At 30.8% G+C, this 16,441-nt stretch overlaps 1 protein-coding gene across 6 annotated transcripts in view; it reads right to left on the bottom strand.

The window, feature by feature from the left end:
* Positions 1-16,441, bottom strand: part of LOC126745795 (PDF receptor) — a 388,971-nt gene that overhangs the window by 357,801 nt on the left and 14,729 nt on the right. The window contains exon 1 of one of the 6 annotated variants that reach the window (XM_050453795.1): positions 12,610-12,715. The exons of 4 other annotated variants lie outside the window; for them this stretch is intronic. The gene's annotated coding sequence lies outside the window, so the exon portion shown is untranslated. Of the gene's footprint in view, positions 1-759; positions 1,272-12,609; positions 12,716-16,441 lie in introns of those variants that run through there. One more of the 6 variants, XM_050453797.1, reaches the window with a different exon arrangement.

The following is a 16,441-nucleotide window of genomic DNA, read 5'->3' as shown; positions in this document are numbered from 1 at the left end:
TAAATGTTACAGAATTTTTTATATATAGTGTAATTCCTCCACCACGGCCCTCTCTGTCTTGTCTTATTAACTTATATCCTGGCAAATTGAAACATTGGGTTTCACAGTTTTTATCTAGTTCCGTAAGGGCAAAAAAATCAAAAGGATACTGCGACATATACCAAGAAAATCCTGTATTCATTGACCTGATATTTAAGTGACCCACCGATAGGTTTCCCATAAAATTACCTACCAAATCCTGCATGATATTTTGATTATCCGATACACGCACACTACTGAGATCATTAGCCATAATCTATACAATTAATTTTAGTTTTAGCCCTCCGTACCCCTCCCCAAGCTCCCCCGACCACAACTGCAGCACCAATCCTGCCATAACCAATTAAAATAAAACCCTGCATCTTCAAAACAATAACACAGCAAGGCACCGGTACGCATATATACAACCACTCCAGATATATAAATTCATACCCCTTGAAATGGCAATACCTTTTAACAACAGTTTAAAGGAAAGAAAATTATCCTAGTAAACCAACCCAAATATTAAAAACGAAATTATAACAACACCAAACAACCCCACAGAATATTTTAAATATGTATTTAACATATTGAAAAACAGCAGAAAAAATCTAACTTTTCCTACCCTTACCTAATCCTAATTACAAAAATTATGTTCTTATTTATTCATTCATTTCTTTTTTTCTTCAGAAATATAGTGTGCAAATGACAATAAAAGAAAACATATCAAAAAGTACTTACAATTCGGTGTTAAACACAATCGCTTTATTCACTATTTTTTAATCCGGATAATTCTATTTCGTTGCCAATTCTGTGCACAGAACCACCACACTTCACATATATGTTCCCATTAAGGGTCCATACATTTGTTTTCCCGAATTGATTTACTGCATTATTTAACAAGGCTAAACGGAGCCTTGTAAGGTCTTCCTTAATTTGGATACCACTTTTATGTAAATATTTACGCGATTTGAAAATGGACACACGCGCAGCGTCATTTGTGAACTGAACTAAGATTGCCGGTGGTCTATCGTTAAGGTTTTTAGATGGTACGCGATAGCATTTTTTGATGTCGGAATTCTGAATATTACATTTTAATTTTTTAGTAAAGAGGTCTTGAACTGTAGCACGTACATCTTCGCTTTCTTGAGCCTTAACACCAAAAATACGTATGTTGAGACTGCGCAGAGACTGTTCTTGGGAATCCATGTTGTCTTTTACTTGTTGATATTCCCCTTCTAGATTTTTAAGTTTTGCTTCCAGGGATGTTATTCTGTCATTTTGCTCCTTAAATCTTTCTTCGAATTTGTTCTCAACGATCCTAGCCACCTTGTCAGCTATCTCTTGGAGAAATTTGTCATTGAAGGTGGCCATAATCGTCGATTTAATCTCCCGAAGATCGGCCGATGACAGACCCATATTTGTAGTTTTGACAAGCTTAAATTCAGCACCAAATTAGCAACTTTTACTGAAAACTTCACAACCACTGGATAAAGTAAACCTTAAAGTTTACTTTGCGATGCAGAGGAATAATTTTAAAAACTTGGGGACAATATATTTTAGAATTATTTGAGGAGCGGTCCTGAACGCAACCGATTAACTATACCACACCATCTCTCTAGTTATGGTGCCAGGTCATTAATGATGTGGGGCGGGATTAATATGGAGGGCCACACAGAATTAGTACTTGTAAATAGAAAAGGGCTTACTGCACAGAGGTACATTACAGACATTTTAGAAGATCAGGTGGTTCAATTCGGCCTCTATGTTGAGTTAATTTTAATCTTATGCAGATAATGCGAGACCACACATAGCAAGGGTGAGTACCTTGAGTACCTTGAAGAAGTCCAAATCGCTACCACGGATTTGCCACCCAGAAGACTGGCTATGAATCCATTCGAGCAGAGGTGAGATACCATGGGGAGACGACTGCGACAGTTGTGGGGTAAGATACACCAAGATCAAAATAATAAGGGCCCTATTTTTCAGTATGAGAGATCATTGTCATGCCATTCCATATTTACCATTCATAAGGGAGTAGGCAGGAGTGGGTAGGGAAGGTACTTTCCTTGCTAGATTTTGATGGAAATTTCTATTGAATCAACTGATGCAGTTAAGCAGGCACAATAATGTGATAATGTGCAAAAAAAGCAACTGCATCAATATAGGTACTAATAATTTTATAATCAAGAAAAATATATTTCCCGAGAAGAATTTGTAGTTTTTGTCGAATTAGAGGCCACGAATGCAGACACAATTGCTAGTGTCATTAATAGTTTCATAATATAAGCAGGACCGGATCCTATGAAATTCAAGGGACAAAGACCCCGTTATCCAGTTTGTTTGACCACGTCATCAGCTCGTCATCAAGCTTTGTACTTTCATTGTGCAAGTCATAAGTTAAATTTAGTTGTTAACGATTTGAATGAAGTTCCGCTAATTCGCTTAGAGTACTAACGACAATCAAAAAAGTCATCAATATTTATTGACATTCTCTCGAAAGAATGAAATCTTACAATCTTAAAAGAAGGTTTTCTCACTATTATTAATGAATTAAAAATACTATCTATCGAAGAGAACAGTGCAACAAAAATGACTCTCTTTCTGAGCTGCATTTAGCAGTAACTCAAACAACCTTTATCTGGAGTCGAATACGATCGAGGTTCGGCTGCTGAGTTAATATCAAGTGCTTTATTCTGTAAATTAATTAACTAGCTATTCTTTATTGATTTACAGAATTAATTATTTTAAATTTTCTTTATAAATTGTTTTCAATATCTATTTTATTTTAAACGCAAACTATTAATTTAAAACAATCATACATGAACACTAGTCCAACAAATGATAATAATTGCCACCGTTAACCTCTATGTAATAATAAAGATTTTGTTCCAATCGATATCGCATATTTCGTAGCATATTAGGAGTTCATCTATTGGCATTTAAATGTAATCTTTTCCCGCAAATCTTCTATGAAAGCTGGATGAGTAGCATAGATTTTACTGTTTAGGTGACCCCACAAAAAAAAACCAGAGTTGAAAGATTAGGCGACCGCGCGGGCCATTTAACAGAGCGTCTCCGTCCAATCCAGCGACCAGGATAGTTCTCATTGAAATAACTACGGACAGCTATTGCGTAATGAGAGGGTGCACCATCCGCGGCTTCTAGCCTTTCAATGTTCTAAGTGTAGATAAAATAATATAGAGAAGGCCAACACTCAAAACAAAATTATTCGAGGAGCTTAAAACCAAGCATTATAATAATGCAGAAATTTCATATCTCGGAATATTTAAGAAAAATCTTTTTCAGACAAATTTTGCTATCGTATCCTATCTTATATTACATGGTGACGATTCTCGGACTAGCGATTGTACCAAATGTAAACTATATTTACACAGATTTGAGTGTCAGTTCCAATATGTAAATTTCTTTCTTGGATATTTGAAATACACGTGTAAGCAATTCATAGGCAAATCTTTGCGACGACAATGCTTTACCGATTCTCCACTTGCACTTAGCGCTGAGGCAATAAATATAATACGCCGCAGGTCTTGACCTATACTACGTTCTATTTAATTTAATACTAAATAATAATAAATACATACATTTTAATAAAACGGATTGTCGCTTGTCGCTTTAAATTTTATATTAAAACCATCTAAATCGGTTTTTAAATTCAAAGTGCCGAGATACGCGTCAAAAGTTAGTTCGATAATTTCGGTTTCTGGAATATCACATTGAAATCAAATAGCTGGCGTTTGGGTTTAGTGCTTGGGAAGTATATTATGTACAGATTTTTTGACTAAATATAAGAAATTTCCATGACTGATCAGAGCTACCAATAGGCGCAACTAGATAATCTATAAAAAGCAGATTTTTATATCAAGATTTAAGTTTTTGATTGAAAAAAATTAATATAGTAAGGTGAATTCTATTTTTCTTCATCTAGTTTTTATTCGGTAACGTCTAGAATCTAAAAATATCCCGTTTATTTACTGTTTATAACCTAAAAAGCGTTAAAAGAGATACATTATTTTGTCTTATGTAGAATGTACCAATGTAATAATATACCGCACATGCTAATGGCCAAAGTTAAAATATTTTAATTATTTTTAAACTTTGCCTCTAATGAAACTTTGCACTTTTCTAAATGTATTATGTTGTATGAATATTTTACTTACATAAATATAAATATATTAACCATCTTTTTATAACCTAAAACTTTATTTAATTAATTTTATAATATATTTTTTTCAATATCCATATGACTTTCCAAAAAATTAACTAATTTTAACTTATCATATATATAAAAAAATATATAAATGATTTATTGTTGTATTGTTTTACTTTACTAGTTCTTTGCTCTATTTATTAATATAATTTTTTTACATTATATGAAATTAGAAGAGTCCAAAGTATAAGCGTCTTTGGAAATATACTTATATATTGATGCACTATGCAACAATAATGATTAGGTGAATCTTTTCTTAATTGCATATCTATTCCCAAGTGTAACCAACATCTAATTAGGTATGTTTGTTTAAATAAAACACGCGAATAATCGTAAAAACACCATAATTACAAAGCGTTTACGCTTAATGCCTGCAGCTTTTATTGATTGCATATCCATTGCAAAGATTAAATAACACCTACTTGAAATGTTTGTTTAAATAAAACATGACGTGAATTATCGTTAAAACAGCATAAAGATTTTTCGAATAATAATTTTTCATGAATTCTTAAAAGATCTTAGTTTTACTCGTGTAACTTAAGTGGACATTAAGAAATTCATTACTAAAATAAAGATGTAACTACTGATATATGATGGTATATTTATCACTCCATACTTGTTGTATATTTATTACTGCCTAAGACCCTAACTCTTCATAATTAAACTAACACAAATTGTATAGGGATCGCACTCTACTTACAGACCAACGAGTAAATAACATTAGGCTTGACCTAATATTAATAGATAAAATTTCTAGGAAGACAACCCTTATTAATGTAGGTATTCCTAATAGTAACAATCTATGACCGAAACGTAATGAAAAAAATGTTTTTGTGTATATTAAAAGATTGATTGTGTTAATTTAGAACACCAGATATGAAGACGGGGGAAATGAGAGAAATGGGGACAATTTCAATTATTGTGTCAACAACAAAAGTAATACCAAAGAGCCTGATCGAAAACATAAAAATTATCATTTCTTGGAAATGTCTAAAGCTAACAAGCTCGTTTTTAAGAATTTTAAATCTCCTTCCTGTTATTTGAATCTCAGCTTCGTGATAATTCCTAAATTAAAGTTAAAGTCATGATTTTCGCTTCTTTTGCGTGTGAAAAAAATAAAGGCATTTAGATTCATAATAAATTGAATTTTTAAAATCATATTATTTACTTTTGGTTAAAAAACATAATTTTAAAAATTCAGTGTATACAGTTCATTAGTTTTATTTACTTTTTTATAATGAACTCTACTGGCCTGCACTTAATCAAAAGGAAAAACAAAATTTTCAGAGAGTTCACAACTTTTTCCTTAAATTTTACTAGAATAGTAGGAAATTTGACCATGTAATGCCTCTGTTTAAAGCATCTAATTGCTTAAATCTAGAAAAAAGGTATCAAGTACAACTTTTTACTCTTACTTACAAAATTGCATTATCAAGAACTCCCATATATCTCTTTAATAAACTTGTGTCTCACAACATTATTCATGATCGTAACTGCAATAGGCATTTCATTCCTAAACACAAGACTGCTAAGTTTACAAAATCGTTTAGCTATAATGCGGTTAAAACTTTTAATACTCTGTCTAATGAGTTAAAATCTGCTTTCTCTGTAGCCTATCCCTAACTTTTGACATATGACATTTGACATTTGACATATAAAATGATTAGTCTTTCATAATAAATATTTTATAAAAGTCATAATAGATATTTTCGTTATATCGGCTATAGTTCTGAATATTCTATTTAATTATTTTCTTTTGTAGCCTTATTTTAGTTTTTCAATTTTTTCTCATATTCTTTTCTTTGCCTTATACTATTTTTTTTCTATTAGTTCTTCATCATTTTTTCTAATTAGGAATATAGGGTCTACCAATAAGAATGATATAAGCTTAAATTGCTAAAAAATAAAAACGAATTGGTTAATTTCTATGATTGATGTTTCATGTTGTAGTTTATTATGTAACATTATGTTTTAAACAAAATATCATTAAGATGTCCACCTCGGCTACGGCGGCAGACGTTTAGACGACCTAATTTTCAATCACTTTTTCTAACAAGTTGAGCTGAATTTCGCGAATAACCGTAGTTATGTTAACTTTCAACTCATTGATGGTTTGAGGATTGTTAGAATACACCTTCGACTTCACATATCCCCAAAGAAAAAAGTCCAGGGGAGTAACATCACAGGACCTTGGTGGCCAGTTGATATTGCCATGTCGCGAAATAGTTCGATCTTCAAAACGCTCTCTTAATAAATTAATTGTGGCTCAGGCGGTGTGTGATGTTGCTCCATCCTGTTCAAACCAATTCTGTTCGAAGTCTCCACCATCAATTGCAGGCCAAAGAAAGTTTTTTATCATGTCGCGGTAGCGCTCTCCGTTGACTGTCACAGTACACCCCCCTGCATCCTCAAAAAAGTATGGACCGATAATTCCATCGACATGCAAACCACACCACACACTTTTAACGGGTGTAATGGCACCTGTACTAATTTCTGGGGATTGTTCTGACACCAGAAGCGGCAATTTTGCGTATTGACAACGCCACTAAGACAAAAATGGGCTTCATCTGAAAAGATGATTTGTTTCCCAAAATTGGCATTTTGTTCCAACAGCAACAGGGCCCAGTCAGTAATCGTTCTTCGCAAACCATGGTCAGCAGGCTTCAATTCTTGAGTTAGAACCATCTTATATAGATGTAGACCTAAGCCTTTCTTCAAAATGCGCCACAGAGATATTGGTGAAATGCCTAATTGCTGAGAACGGCGCAAAACAGACACATTGGTATTCGCGTCAACACTTTCTCTTGCAGCAGCGATATTTTCAGCGGTCCTTGCACTTTTTTGTCGCGTTGGTGGCTTATTATCCAGAAGAGTGTACTCCCGTTCAAACTTATTAATTGTGCGCCCTATTGCAACCTCAGAAGGCCGTCCACGATGGCCAAAATCTTCTCTAAGAGCACGATAACAGGCTCTAACCGATTGCGCATTTTCGTAATACCTTTTCACGATACGTTGCTATACGTTGCTCTTGACTTAAACGATTCATGATGAAATGTCAAAGTATACTTAACAAAACTGACGCTTGATCCGCGTTTTGACACATACCATTTTGCGTACATGGCCCACTAAACTTCTATCACTTCTATTGGTAGACCCATTATTAGGTTTTTTTTTTAATTAGAAATTTTTAGTTGGACGGTTAGACGGAGTATCTGTGATAGATCTCGAAATTGTTTGAAATAAAAAGACGTTATAATAATACTATAACTATCCTTTATTATCAGTCTTTGACGCTTGGTGCATGCAGCAAAAATGTCGGGTAACTAACAAGTGACGTCACGCTCCTTATCACTTTGTGGATACGTTTAGATTTTTAAATTAATCTTATTTAAAAAAAGAATATTTTAAATATTGGCTTTAATATTGGTTTTTAATGCAAGAATTCCACTGAATGTGTATAAAAATAAATACATTTGAACAAATTAATTTTTGCTGCATGATTTCATTAATTGTACCTAAAATTTATACCTGTATGTTGCGCTTTGTGCAGATATAGGGAAGTTAGGAGCCTATAAGTATTAGGAATTAATATTGTAGTACCATATTAGTGTCGTATTAGTTTAATAAAAACAAGTCTACCTAAATTTTAGCAATAATAATATTTTTATGAAATTTTTTAAACGCATGTTAACTATAACAACTAGTTGTTAATCCTACGTGTTTTCTGGTAAACTAAGAAATAAATAAAGAATACATATATTGCCCTCCATAAATACAACCCAGCAAGAGAAACCTCTCTTAAAATCATTTAAGATATTAAGGGTATAAACATATTTGCTAAAAAAAAATTCAAAACCAAAATGCAAATCAAAAATAATAATATTCATTTAAGGTCCTTATACTTATATAAGCACTCGAATGAATAACAGCAGCCTTGATAAAATCATTGTAAAACATGACAGCATCCATATAATTAATTTAATTTTTAAAAACGATACAATTTTTAAACAAATTAAGATACAGTAATTACACCAATCTGGACATTAGATAACAAATCAAAAATTAATAATTATAGACCTATAAACCTAATTAATAAATTATTTTACGAAAATCTTAGAGAAATGCGTTAAGGACAGAATGCTACATTTTACTACATACGTACAAATAATTTTGGAAATTCTTGTAAAAAATGGATCAAATTAAAAATAGAAAATAAATTAAGCGATTTATTGCTTATTAAAATAGAAATTTTTGATATACCATCTTTATATGTATTACAAGTAAGTGTCCTTAATGATAAGACTAATGAACTGAAATGTATGAAGTGAATATTAGGAATTCAGTGAAAAATGATGCAGTAGAAGTCGGTGTTCTTGATGAAGTAGTATAAGCTCTATATTAAGTACCAGAAAACTTTCTTTTGTAACGGGAGTCTCGCGGACCATTGTACAGAGAATTCTAAAACATAATAAATGGCACCCATTTAAAATTCAACTCCTTCAGAATTAAAAGAAGATGATAACGACCGCCATTTACAGTTTTATGAAATAATGTCCGCAAGAAAATATAATAATCCCAACTATCTTTTAAATGTTTGCTTCTCAGACGAATGTTAATTTTTTCCTAATTGGACTGTCAACTGTATTTTTGGTGATCACATAATTGGACTATTTTTCTTGCTGGGTAAATTAAATGGAAATACGTACTTAGACCTTTTGGAGAATACCGTTAACCCAGCATTGATTGAAATTATGGAAAACGACCAAGGCTACCATGCAGAAAATGCGATATTTCAGCAAGACGAGGCTTTTCTCCATTATGCATTACCAGTACGGCAGTTTCTTGATAAAACGTTTCATAGTAAATGGATTGGGAGAAGGGGTGCTATTGAATGGCCCGCGAGATCACCCGATTTATCTCCTCTTGATTTCTTTTTGTGGAGACATTTGAAATCAAAACTTTATGCCATTCGACCTGAAACGTAAGAAGATTTACGGAACCGCATGGTTCATGAATATCAACAAATAACACTCGATATTCTTCACGATGTCCGGGAACACTTTGAACTTCATCTTTAATAAGATAATGCGTGAGTACCCCACCTGAGAGTATTGAGAATTTAAAAAATAGAATATTTCAAGAATGCAGAGAAATTAGCGGGCAGACCCTTGCCAATGTTCGTAAGGAGTTTGAAAATAGGCTTTTTTATTGTCTTGCTAATAACGGCGTGCATTTTGAACATTTAATAAAATAAATTTGTTAAACTAATTAAATTTGTTTTTCTACCCTACCGATTTACACTTTAATTGCTTCTTGGTCAATAAATTTTATTTTTTTTACAACCATTGATAGCATAATGAATGCCCTTTAAAATAATGTATCATACCATGGGGTAGCCATTTGACATACCAAAGTTTGGCGTAAATAAAATATTCATTATTTTTAGACATTTTCGCCAACTATTTGCTTACACATTTACCGATTTCATTTTTTGGTACCGTTGAATAGAGAATTTTACGCTCCCTACTATGATGTATTACACGATGGGGGTTTCCATTTGACATATTAAAGTGAGGTTAGCTGGAGGTGAGGAGGTGATTGACAGAACTTCAATAAATGCATAATTAAACGTCCCCCTGTATATCTAATTTGACGTTTATTTTTTTTTTTTTTTTTAAGAAAGTTATTAAGGGTGGATTATTTTGAAATGAAAGCACTGTATAATGCATTCGTTAAACCTACTATAGAATATGCGACAGTGGCTTGGAATCCGATTTATCACAAATATATTGACCAGATTGAAAGAGTTTGCAACGCAAGTTTGTAAATATAGTTAATTTTCTCTTTAATAGACAAAGACATTTTTTTACTTATATTGATTTATAAAATTATTAATAATTTAATAGACTGCCCTTTCTGTCTGGAAAATTTACATATCAACGTTAATCCTTATATTTTGCGTAATAGATCGACCTTTAGCATGTCAAGATATTCTTCAAACTATTTGTCTAACTCTCCATTATTCAGATGCGCCCGTAATTTTAATAATTTTTAAGAAACTAATTTGAATAATAATATATTTTTCTCCAGTATGGCTTCATTTAAGCGATACTTAAAAAATTCTACTTAATTTCGCAAAGAACGATAAATATTGTCCTTTTTTTCCCTATTGTCATTATTCATATATATATATGCTTCTTTATTGTTTATAAGAGATACTATTAAATAAGTTAGTTAGGTTTATATTGCTTGGTGTATTTGTTATGTAATGTTTGGCAAAGCGCTTACTTGTATTTAAATTCATAAGATAGTTTGTGCTTTCCTGTTATTGGATTGCTTAGTCTTCTGTAGGAGAGCCTTGAACTTAATAAATAAATAAACATTTAACACAATTTTTAAACTTCTTAATTTTAAAAACCAAAAGGTTACAGTGAATAACATGTGAAATATTCTATCAAAATAAAAAGACTGCATATACACTTACAAATATCGTATATCTTTTTCGTTAGACTTTAGAAAACTTACTTTTAATTGAGCATTAATTATTAATGTTACTGTGTGCGAAAATTTAACCTTTGTAACTATGTCATAATGTATGACTTTATTTGTATGTTTGTGTATCTTTTAAAATCCTTAGACTAATCTCATAAAGATTAAGATGTTGACCAAATTATACAATGCATTGACGATGAAAGGAACAAATTCATTTAAATTTTAGGTGTCTTTTCTTCTTATATTTTTTCGATACATCGATTAGAATTGTCACTTGCTAGTTTATTGCAATAAAAACTTTCTATGTAGGGTACCTCAAGTAGAAACTATCGCGTTAACATAAATGTATATCATGACATTTTTACAATTCTACGATATATTCTGAATACTTTTTGTATAGTATACCATATACCTAAAGTCAGCGGTTTGTCAAATTTGATTTAATAAACTAATGAAACATACGACAATAAAAAATAAAAATGTATATAATACTTATTGCAACTAATGTTCAATTAATTGTCCATTTATTTCAGTGCATGTGGAAGTCAATAAATAACTTCCAATTGCACATTTTTAATCACTTGCGGATAAATTAGACTTGTTTTTTGTCGAATTCTTTGCTTTTAATAATCCACATTATTTGATCTATTTACATAAACTTTGGATGTTAGGACAAAAACTAATGGAGTTATATCTGGTGACCTTGGTGGCCATTCAATCGGTCCTCTTGAACCCATCCATCTGTTGCATCAAGAAATTGTCGAACGGCGATGGCAACGTGAGCAGTTTTTTTCTTTTTTTTGCTTTTTTTTTCATTCTCAAATAAATTCATTATATACAATTATATTCACTAATGCTATGCTAATATGATAATTATTATACTAACAAGTGCAAGACAAACCGTTATCAAGTAGGTTCTAAAATTGGAAATATTATAATGAGAATAATCAGGGCTACTTACTTTTTAAGAAATCACATAAAAAATTAATGAGACACCAGGTATACAAAATTTTCATTGCAAAGGACGCATTAAATCAAATGGACAACAAAATAAATATGACTTGCAATAATTCTTGAACAAATTTTTATGTTTTAGTTCCAAATGTTTTTTTAGGCTGTTACGTCATATTTGACAAACCACTAACTTTAGGCATATAGTTTTCAGTACAAAAAAATTATTAAAATAAATTATAGAATTGTAAGACTTCAAAATATAAAGGCGCTCTATTTAAAAAAATGAATGTTGGCGCTACAATTTCTACTTAAGGTACTCTGAATAGAAATTTTTGTTTTAAAATACGCGCAACTGAAAAAACTACTCCATATCTCCAAAAAGTAAAAAAAAAAAAGAAATACCTAAATTTCAAGTGAATCTGTTCCTTTCATCATGAATGCACTGTATAAATCGATCATCTGAAGTAGTTTTTTTTAACTATATCCAACAAAAAAAATTAAGCAAGCTAATAATTTTAGCCTGGGTACTTAGCAGAGATAATTTAATTAAATAAATTATAAAAGTTAACTTTTTGCTCTTTGCCTTTTTTATTTTAATAAATTATTATGCTTTGATTAATTAGAATTTTGAAAAAAGTACCCAAACCCTAATTTTTTTAAATATTTTTATGTAACGTTCTGTGTCAAATGCCTTTTTTCAAAACAATAAAAAAATTATCGCTTCCTATCTATTGATATAATTAATATGCTACATAAAAATCACTAATCTTTAATAAGGCACTTAAAATACCAAAACAGATACAGGTTTTAATTTAAAAACAAAACAATATTTTTAAGACACTTGTAAGAATAAACGATTGCAGCACTTAAAATATCAATAAAAAACCTTTTAAAAAGTTTTAATAATTACTTACCCAAACTATAATACACTAATAACTCATCAATCAGTCAGTAATATAATCTTCCAAAATATATAAAGTTCACTTTTAACTTAAAAAATGTCACAACTCAAAACACTTTTTTGCGCAAAAATTATTAAATTCAATCTCGCTCGTAATAGTTGTTCTCGCAAAACGCGCGAACTCCCGAATTCCTGGATGGAGAAGTCTGGATGAAAATCCGCTAAGCACTGCGAGAGCGCCAGTTTGGAGCGACCGTTTTGATGCTTTGCAACTTTGTTGCTTTTTTTTGAATTTCGTATTTTGGACATGCGCTCTGTATTAATTTTGAGATAGATATGTGTGTTATTGGGTAGATTCAAAGCCACGTTGCACCAATTAGGTAAATTATTATGTCGTTTATTTACTGTATTGGTTAAAAATTTGATAAAAAAGTTTCGCTTTTATTGAATCTTGTAAACAAAATGAGATAGATTTTGAGTATTTGGATATGTTTATTTTGGAAAACTATACTTCGACGACGTTATGACAGAAAGGCATAAGCGACACTCACGCTTTTTTTCAGGAGACGAAAAAAACGTTTACAGTCGTAAAATATTTATATAATTGATTTTTTTTTTAAATTTTGATGTTCCTGATATAAAAGATTTTGTTTTGAAATGTTTTTATTGAATAAAACTTACACAAACATGAGATATTTAACATTTTGGCGCTTACGTCTTTTTCAAAATATTCTGTGGCGTAAAAGCCTTTTCAGGAGGTGGTTAGAATTTTGAGCCGAAAAATAAGTTGTCAGAAAATGTCGGTTAGCATCTTTTACGCCTTTTGATTTTATAGATTAAAACAATAAATTGTGAATAAGCCTTTATTGCTTTTAAGGTAACATTTTAGGAAAAAATATACAAAAAAATGTTTTTTCGTAAAATTAAATACACAAAAAATAAAACAAAATTCTTTGTTAAAACTAGATAATAAAATATTAAATACTCGTATTTAAAAGTAACATAAAATGTACATAAAAAAAATAAAAATCAGTATCAGGTCAAAAACAGGAACCATTAGAGCTAAACTAAAATCAACTTATTCTAACAGTCATAGCCCAAAATAAGACTAATAATAAAATTAGTACTCCTTCAAAATTGTAGGCAAAAAAAAATTGTTTTGGTATTTTTAAAAATGTAATAAATGTAACTTAAGTTACACTATAAAACAAACAAAAAATATATAAAAAGCAGAATTAAAAGTAAACTAAAAACTAAATATAACGACCATAAAGCTTCAAAGAATTGTAACTAGTTACTTGTTTAACACTTAAAAATAAAAAAAATCTTTCTTCTTTTCCCAACAATATTTCTAAATAATCTTTCGAACATTTTTTTTTTAAATCTTTCAACGTCTTTAGATTTTAGATATAATATTATCACAGATTAATATAGATACGCTCACCCTTACGCTTACGCTTACTCTATATTAATCTGTGATAATATTATCTTCTATGTCACTTTTGGATAAAACATCTGGTACATTATTATTTCCCTTAAGAGCCATGTACTCCGCATGATATTGTTTTTTTATCTTTAGACTTTGACAAAGATCTAAAAGATTTTTTAATTTTTGAGGATTAATGGGCAATTCACTATTATAAGCTCGAGGGATGTTAAATCCATTTCGTCTCTCTTCGTAATTTGTAAAGGCAAAAAATGTGTTTTTATTGTTCTTACTTACAAATTTAGCACTGGTTATATTAGAAACCTTAATCTCCATGCCACTGAGTGTCTTAAGTTTTTAAGGAGTAGATACAATACCGTAGTGCATTGAAACTACTTCGTAAGGCTTTGGGCGACGTTTAGCATTTCGAATGACAGTCGTCCATTCTGAAGGTGCCTCAATATTCATTTTTGATGCATAGTGTTCAATGACCGCATGTACGCTATCAACGGGCATATAAGTATGGCCTGCAATCAGATGAGTCATTGTTATTTCTTTTACTGACTTAGAATTCGACACAAAATACTGTAACATTGAAAAAACAAATTTATTTTTGTTTTGTCCAGGACAATTTTTACAAAAAAGAGATCTTTTTTTATACTGGCCATCGTTATCCAGTTTTGTAAAATATGACAATAAATTTGAACATATTTGTTTTCCCATCCTTTTCCCCCCAGATATAGCAAAAAGTATTTTGTGACTTACTTTAGTATATCGTGAAATTATATAGAGCATATTTTCTGCTAAATCCAAACATCATGCTAGGTCCATGAGGTGTTGCAAGAACCTTTTGCAAATCAAAAGAAACAACAATAAACTCATCCTTATTAGAATTACCCTGTTCCGTCAAAAATAATTCTTTGGCGGTATTTTTATTTTTTTGATGTTCAATATATTTATTTTTTTCATCATCTGTTCTTTCAGCTTCTGGAATATTTTCATATCTAACGCATGTAGAACATTTATCTTTTCTTGGTGCATGTATACCAATATTAAGTTTTTTAAAGTTTTTTTTAAAAGTGGAAATTTTAAAAGGCACGCTATTATTTTCATTTATTCTTGTGATATAAATTTTATAAAGATTTGAAATGCTTTTAGTGTCTGCTGGTAAATATAATTTAGTACTTGACCCTCTACAGTAGTGCGAGGGAATAACTGGAAAACTCTTTATAAAATTTTGAAAAGCTAACATTTGTTCTGGAGTGACTTTATGTTTTGGTTCATGTTTACCCCTTTTCTCTTGATTAACTTCAATTTTTCCTTTAATGGCAAACCGTATTAACTTTTGAGTAAAATTTAATGTATTTTTAAAAAATTGTAAGCAAACACGTTTTTGTACATTATTATTCATGAGAAAGTACTGGTAAGTTAAATTACGGCGCGAGTCTCCAACTGTTCTTTTTCGCTTTACGGGTATAACGTTAACACAACCATTTATAAAGTTTTTCTTGTCTAAGCTATTACCGAGACTCCAGAAATTCCTAAAAAAGTTTCTCTGTCTTCAGGGGTAATTTTATTACATTGATTTACACAATTTTTACTAAAACATGGATTAGGAAGAATTTTTTTTTCAGGTACGCGTTTGTTTTTGTAATTTAGATAACTTTGCCCCAAGTTACGCAATTTTCGTTGACGCAATATCTTTCTTTCTTTTTTTTTCTCTTTTGTCCTCTACCAAATGTTTCAGTCGAGGATTCAGTGCTCTGAGATGAGGTAACAGATGTTTTACTAGAAACTGAACCCTTTTGTGAGCAAAGACTAGAACTAACACTTTCGGTTTCACTCTCATGGAATTCTATAAAGTTCGATTCGGATTCGGAATACAAAGAATCATTGTGAAGTTCAACATTATTATGATCTTCTTCCCTATCTGTTTTATTAAATACTATAAGATTATCACTACTGTCACTATCTGAATAAGGCACGAGTTTGGTATCACAGATTGATTGCAGATTATCAGTCTCTTCGCTGGCAATAGCGGCATTCTCAATTGTTTCATCGAAAATGTTTGAAAATAAACTACTATCAATATTAAAATTTGAGCTGACATTAAGACTAAAATCCAAATTATCAATAACAGAGTTATGCAGTTCTTGTTCTTCGTTTAGACTTTCAGATTGTAAAAGAATGTCATGTTGTAGTGCTTCATGTAGGTCTGTTTCAGAAATATTATTATAATTTTGATTACTCGTCTGATCTTCCCTCATGTTTTGTAGGGCCAAATTTCTTATCTTTTGCCCACGAGAAATCATTCTGAAAATAATTATAAAAAAGTCGTAAGCGACATACAAAAATTTAATTTTTAAACAACAATTACGCATAAAAAACAATATCTAAGTATAGGAAAATACTTTAAATA

This window comes from Anthonomus grandis, chromosome 16, assembly GCF_022605725.1.
Source record: "Anthonomus grandis grandis chromosome 16, icAntGran1.3, whole genome shotgun sequence".
NCBI lineage: Eukaryota > Metazoa > Arthropoda > Insecta > Coleoptera > Curculionidae > Anthonomus > Anthonomus grandis.
The sequence above is the reverse complement of the archived record's forward strand: the minus strand, read 5'-3'. Positions and strand labels throughout refer to the sequence as shown.